The sequence below is a fragment of the Sitodiplosis mosellana genome, unplaced genomic scaffold, assembly GCF_009176505.1.
Source record: "Sitodiplosis mosellana isolate CC-2019 unplaced genomic scaffold, AAFC_SMos_1.0 Smas_scaffold_3, whole genome shotgun sequence".
In the NCBI taxonomy this organism is placed as follows: domain Eukaryota; kingdom Metazoa; phylum Arthropoda; class Insecta; order Diptera; family Cecidomyiidae; genus Sitodiplosis; species Sitodiplosis mosellana.
The window spans coordinates 6,038,482-6,045,813 of NW_022595246.1; positions in this window are offsets into that span (position 1 = coordinate 6,038,482).

A 7,332-nucleotide genomic window follows, 5' to 3' on the forward strand; every position below is an offset into this window, starting at 1 on the left:
ATAATAATTGATCTACTTATTACAGTGGATTAGACTCTGTGTGTCGGCTGCACTCGGTATGAAAAGCGATGTGATGAGATATTTTATAAATGAAACCGCATAAAACTCTCATAGAAAATATCGAAAAATTCAAAGTCGACAATGAAAAGCGTTAAGCTTGCGGTTTCACTCGAATGCAAAGCCAACCATCAACACAAAGCAGCGAGAAAGACCGGCGAGAGGGAGTGAAAAAAAAATGTTGACCATTTACACACGATAAGCGGCTATGCCAAAAAGATAAATGGAAATAGTAGCAAAACAAAAACAGACACATAAACCCCAAAAAAAGCGTACACGTTTTGCCATACGAAATACAGGTCATCATCGCGCTTCAGCTGCTCAGCAACCACATTCGCACAAAGAAAAAATAAAGCCGACACAACAACAAAAAGAAGCACCAAACTTGCACACTTTCATTCACGGGGTTCGGAAAATAAAAGCGGATGTGGAAAAGAAAAAAAAGAAGCGGCAGAGCAACGATGTACTAGGATGGATGGTGTTTTATCAGATGATGAAAGTGAATAACGTGGAGGGACACCGCCGTTGGTGGATAGTATTTACGCGAGACGCGCGTTCCCTTTCGCTTGTTATACTATACAGCAGCAATATTTGGACTTTGAAATATCACATAGTTGTTAGTTTGGCCGGTTTCATTTTTTCCCTCTTCGTATCGTTGTTGCTTTTTTCTGCACGTTCTCCGCAATTTTTTTTCGTCTCACCGCAGCGACAGCGGCCACGGCAACGTCAGCATGAACTGGAGCAAATGCACGTATGTGCAATTACTGGATTTCATTTCCTTGATGGAAAATCATCGGAATGACTATGCGAAAACCCAGTGAAATGTTCGCTTTTGATCGGATACCGTAATGCGTGTTATAATCGACCGATGCTCAAAGATCCAGATAAAAATTTCAATTTTCCTGTGCATTGTTTCACAGTAACGCATACATAGTATGAATGTGCGGTTGAAAACAAACGGACACGAAACGAGAATGGGGAAGAAATGGAAAATTTCTAATGGAAAAATCATTGATCAAGAAATATTTGCTGGTGCTGTGTTGCTGCAACAAACAAAACCACATCAAACAACTGCTAATAACTATCATTCGTTGAATTTGCTCCGAGTGATTTTACCATCATCGGAATCATATTCGCTATTTGTTCGGTTTGCTTTTTGAAGAGAAGCGCTTGAGAGGGACAACGGGAGACAAAAACCACCTGACGTAATCAATAAAAACATTCACCGAATGAAAGCATGATATAAAAAGTGGCAAAGTTATTGTTTACGAAAAATGAAGGATTTTTTTTCTATATTCGTATGCTCTTTGACTTTCATATTTCTTCATCGGGGAATGTGAGTGTTTCTGTTTCACCTTTTTTGCACCAAATGAATCTCGGGTTTCGTTCAAACAAATGAAACAAAAAGAAATGTCGAAAAAAAGATCCATCTATGTGAATATTTTTGCCATTTGTTTGTGTGCTTCCGCGTTTTTCTTCCAGCCATAATGTGATCTCGAGTACAGTGACAGGGAAGCAGCCGAAATGAAGGAAATAAAGAAACATTGGAAAATAGATTGGGTTGGGGGAGGTATGATAAAAAAGAACACAAAAACACAAACGAACACAATTTATGAGCCTGAATTGACAATGAACGGCAGTTGAACAAAAAGGAAATAAGAAAAAGCATGAGCTCAACTCACATACAAACATTGAACAACTAGAAAATGGCACGAAAGGAAAAGAGAACGAAAAAGACACGTTGGTGAAGCCATTTTATTCATTAGAAGTGTATTTTTGCTCCTGCTGTTTCGGTAATTTACTTCACATCGTGCATTTCAACTCTTGATTCAATGGAAGCCTGGTGGCATCGAGTGGGGAAAAAAAAGGAACAGAGGAAACCGAAAAGTAAGCTGAAAATCGAAGGGGCTCAACCAAAAGAAAATATCGGAAACCTCACCGATATCAACATCACCACCGGCTGCAGACAGAGAAACACTACCACGGTGGCGAACCCCGCCGCCCTCCAGCACTCCGTTTGTACGGTTGCGAAAATGTGCGAGCAGATAAAAATTACACGAAACTCGAATAGTCATGCAATTTTTTTTTGGTGTGTTCGCGCGCGCCATGCATTGTCGACAGAGTCTCGCCGAGACTCCTGCGACAATTGTACCGAATGAAATATTATCGCTTTCTTGTTCTCTTTTTCTTCAGTATATAGCAAAACTTGCTGGTTGTGTGTTGACAAAAATAAAACAATGAACGTTTTTGGGTTGAAACTCAAAAGAAATTGAGAAAAGTCAAGTATTCGCAAAGTTATTTTCAGAACACTGCGGGAATACAGAGATGTACAAATGCACAAGCTCACACTCACATACACACACACACACACACACACTCCTTTCTGCAAAAGTTCAATTGCAACACATGCTCCAGCATAGGGTGAATTACATCGTAGTCAAGTTCTTCAAATGCAGTTGCATTCCAAACCGACTAACAGCTATTTATCAAATCTGTCTGTTCGTTTTTGTGGCGCATACATGTGAACACGCGCAATAGAAGAAATCGAAGGAACCGAGATTCATTGCAGATATATTCGAGAATTTCAAGTGAATGCTTTTGATATAAAGCAAAATCAACTTTCTTTCCATTCTGAAGTGTCTCAAAAAACAGTTAGTAAGTCAAAAAGTGTTCTAAACATTTCAATTTACTGCAATGATACTGAAAATGCCCGAAGGCATGAGGTCAAAAGACATTCGCATTTCTCTACTTCCGAAAAGTTCAAACTTGATGCAATGAATTAATCCGAAATCGATGGCCAAAATGAAGTTGCACGAGCAATCAGTGAATTTTCTTGGTTTTTTTTTTAATATTTGAAGGGTGAAAAAAGTCTTGAACTATTTACAAATACTTGGCACTGGATTCGAAAGGTAAATAGTTTGAATGGGAGTGAGTAGAAGCAGGTGTCATAGTTTAAAAGCTCAACAATGGAAAGCATTTAAATAACGCACAAGCCAAAACGAGATGTCGAAACGATATCAAAAAATTAAACTCAACGAATTTTTTTCTCTCGTTCTTTCTCACTCGCTCGCTCGCTGCTCGCCTTATTAGAGAAAAGTACTTTTCAATGTTTTCTTGTTACTTCGATAAGTTTCCTTCGGTTTTCTATTTCTCGCCTGTCTTTACCGTTGGACGTTTGTCTATGCGATCAGCCTTTCTGATCATGAAAATAGTAAACAATACAGCGGCACCTGGGGACTAAGTGCAACGTGTCATACTTTCAACGTTTGAATTACACAGACGCACTTACACAGACACATACTTGTTACAGCAAACTATGTGCATGATTCTCTATTTCTCCAACCAGTCACCAGGTGACGCTTTATTGTTCTTGTTTGACGTTTCCTATCTATTTGTACAGACGATCAGAGAGGCTGTATGCGATTAAAGCGAAGCTGTTTGCTGTTTTTGTCTGGAAAGGGAAAGGGAAAGGGAAAGGGAAAGCAGGGTAAAGTGCATTATTTCAAGAGGATGTGGTTTTATTTGCAAACTTTGTTAGACTTTTTTTTTCTGCAAAAGAGCAAAAGTGTAAAATTTGATTTGAAAGCCACTTCGCTTACACACAAAACGAATAAGTGAGATGAGAGCTTTGGCATCAAATATTTAAGTCGTGCTCACGTTTTTTGGCAGATTGAGAGGATATTTTATTGAAACACATTGTCATCGGAAGCAAAAACCAATTTACACCAACACTAACACTCATGCATCAACATCATCACAACAACAACTGAATTTTACTCGGAAACGGATATCATATAGAAATATCTCAAAATGGGATCAATGATGTAAACGTAAATTCGCCCGTTGCCATGTTTTGCGACGGACCAACGGACAGATATGGACAAACGACGAGAAGTGTATGCACACAAAAAGAGAAAATGATAAATATTCTATGCACGTAAACGATTTTGCTTGAAATAAATGTCTTTTGTGCTTGAGCGTGTGCGAATGAGCTCGTCTTTGCTCACTGGATCTTTTCATCGTCATTGCTGCTGCTTCTGCTGATGTGTTGTCCGTCCATTTAATGCGAACATAAAAGATAAAGTGAACAAATAACAAATAAATACTCACAAAATACGTTATCGCATACGAACAAAAGTTCCAAGCGAAAGAAAGTTTTAAAAAGAGAGCGAGCAAACGAGCGAGAGGGACGGAATGTTTCGTCCACTTTTCCGTGTGAAGGAAAGAAGACAAATTAAATATTTTAGCTTTTTCGCCCATTTGACGTGCTAATGGAAAGTAGAAAAAGATGCCATGTCGAAAGACATGTGAAACGATGCACTTTGTTCTTTTTGTGTGATTGAATTTACTGTACAAGCTCCAATATTGCCAGAGAAACGGAAATCTACAGTGTCGAAATATGAGCGGAGTTGAGTAAGAAGTTGGAATGCCGTGCTTAATGTCAATTTTTTTCTGTCTCTGCACTCAACGGTGTCATCAGCATTAGATGAAATCCACATCATTAGACGCGAATCTTTACATAACGAAAATGGAACTGAAAATTCGATTCAAAATATGTGTGTGTGTGTTTGAAGTAGTAAACAGTTGGTAACGAATCGAATGCCAATTACATGTTCGTTTTAAAATGACAAAAATGCGCCGCTTCTGGGGATTATCAGCACGTGTGTGTGAGTGATGATTTTGGCAACGAACAATTTCAATTAAATTATTCAGCGAAAATCTGCTTTTGTCGATAAGTTAAATCCACCAATCTCGAACGGGGATTTGATGGGCTTTACTCATACGCCGCTTCTATTTTGGGATTTCATACTAATAAAAAGTGAACGACTTTCGCAGTAAATCTAAATGATACAAGGCACACTCAAGCGGTAACTTCATTTTAGTCGATTATTGGATTTCCACCGTTTCGGCACAACAATCAATTTAGCGGAGCAGGTAACTTATATTCAACTGTTTCATGGGTTCCTCCTTAGATGTGTGTATCACCAACATTGCTGCCGCTGCTGGTGCTTACTGCTGATGCTGTTCGAAGTTTTAGCCCCTTTGCCTCTCGAATTTTCGAATGCGAAATGTTTGTGTGAGAGTGTGTTTGTGTAATAAAATCGATTCCTAATTAATGGCGCTCAAAGCGTCGGCTTAGACACACCGACAGTTCGTAATTCAAGTGCATACGACAGCGACAATACTGAATTTCATTGTTTTCTGAACGGAAAAGCTCTATGTGATGTGTTGACACTGAATAAATCCCATTTACTTTTGATACAAGCAAGGCTTTGCAATATTCTCTGGCACAACATTTCGCCAGCATGCACATCATGGATGACAAAAATCGCTTCTTGTTGTCGGCTCACTCTACGTCATTCGCGCTCTCTCTCTCTCTCTCTGCCACTCACTGATTTAATCTCTTCTTCCTCCTACACTCTACGTTCCTCTCACTCAGTGGGTGATTTGTGCGTGTATCGATATGCACATAAAAATTAATCATGTTGAATGAAAATTGGAAATTCACTGTGTCTCAGCATTTGACTATATGCTTGAGTTGGCATTAGATCGACAACGACATTACAATTTATTTATGATTCAATTCGGTGCAATGAACTGCCACGTTGTGGATTTTATCGGAAACAGGACAAAGAAGATGTGGAATGCGATTTTGAAATTGATGCTTTATTTCTTCTCGATGGATGGCAAAATGGATGCCAGGATAGAGAGATAGATCGAAAGGACGGGAACAAAGAATAAAGAGAGCGAAAAGAAGAGAAAAACCCAGAAGGATTCACAGTCCATTTATTTTCATCGTTTTCTTTCTATCAAAATGCGTCTTCATAATTCATTGGGAAATTTATTTCCAAAGAAACGACGATGACGATGACGACGACAAGGACGACGACGACGAAAGACAGAGAAAAACAACCTAGGCTGATTGAGCCATTCGGCAGCTCAGTTTGCATTGTTATCCCATTTCATACTATATTGTATCCCCCCCACCTCCAAAACAAAGACGAGACACAACCATTAAATGCGCTATTTGCTGAAAAATCGATTAGCGGAAATTAGATTCAAAATCTACGGATTTTTCTTTTCGTTCATCAAACAATTCCATAATGGATTCGCGCTCGTAAAACCATTGCATCTTTTGTTGAGATATAGACAATAACAGCATGATAACGCTTCGACGCTTCGCTTTAACAGCACCAATAACAATGATGATCTAAAAATGTTTCAGTGGAAAAGTTCACATCGCCGGTCGTCTTGGGTTCTATACTCAGTCCAGTTCAGTTCAGTTTTGTTCGCTTGAATTTCTGTTCTACTCTGTTCTAATGTTAGCAATGTTGGTCCTTTGAAAGTCTCTTGATTCGGGTGTTTTCAAGTCGTGCTGTTCTCCCCCAACAAAATAAAAATCTGCGTTTCCATGTTCAAATAAAATGAAAAGATAAAATAAGATGAAGCACGATTCCATTTTGGTGGCGCTACAAAAATCGCAGATGCTTTCATTTCAACAGCAGTAGCAGATGATAATTGAAGAGAAGCGAGTACATCAAATCAAGATTAATGTTTGCGGTCCGATTCGCGGCGCAAATCTTCAAATAATGCATTTTTCTTTTGAGATTCACCGCGCACCATCCGGGAAAAAAAAACGTCGTACTTTGCGTGAAGCCCAATACCAACATTTTATAGGAGTGGATAGAGCCTAATATCAGCATGAAATGTTTTATAGTCTGGATTACGATTTTATGGCAAAATACGGTGGTGATACGTTTTGCGTTGATTTTTATTACTCATTTTTGGTGCAGTGGCAGGCTGTTACTATAGTAGAACAAAAGCCGCTCATAATACCCTAGACGTGGGCCAGGGATTTCATGTGTGTGCTCTTTACAAATATGAATTGTTAATGGATATTACGTGCTGCAATATTAATTCCATGTGGACAGCGATACAGAGAGCTTTTGCTTGAATAATGTCGTCGCTAAAACAAATGTGGCTAGTGCCACACATACGCACGACAGCCCATAAAACGCATTAGAGCGCGCACACACTCAATTCTAAAAATGGTTAAGTTAGTTTTGGAAATTGAAAAATTTCTGCATACTTTATTGCTCGACATTAAGTTGTGTTGCCGTTCCATTCTATTGTTGAAAGCCAACGGTTCGTAAGAATCGTGCGAAAATTATGGCTCATTTTTTACGTAATTTCAATGCTTAATTTTGCGGTTAGGTTGTCTTTTTTTCTCTCTTCTTTTACATGTGTCGTATTTGCTAATCGCTTGTGGTCTTA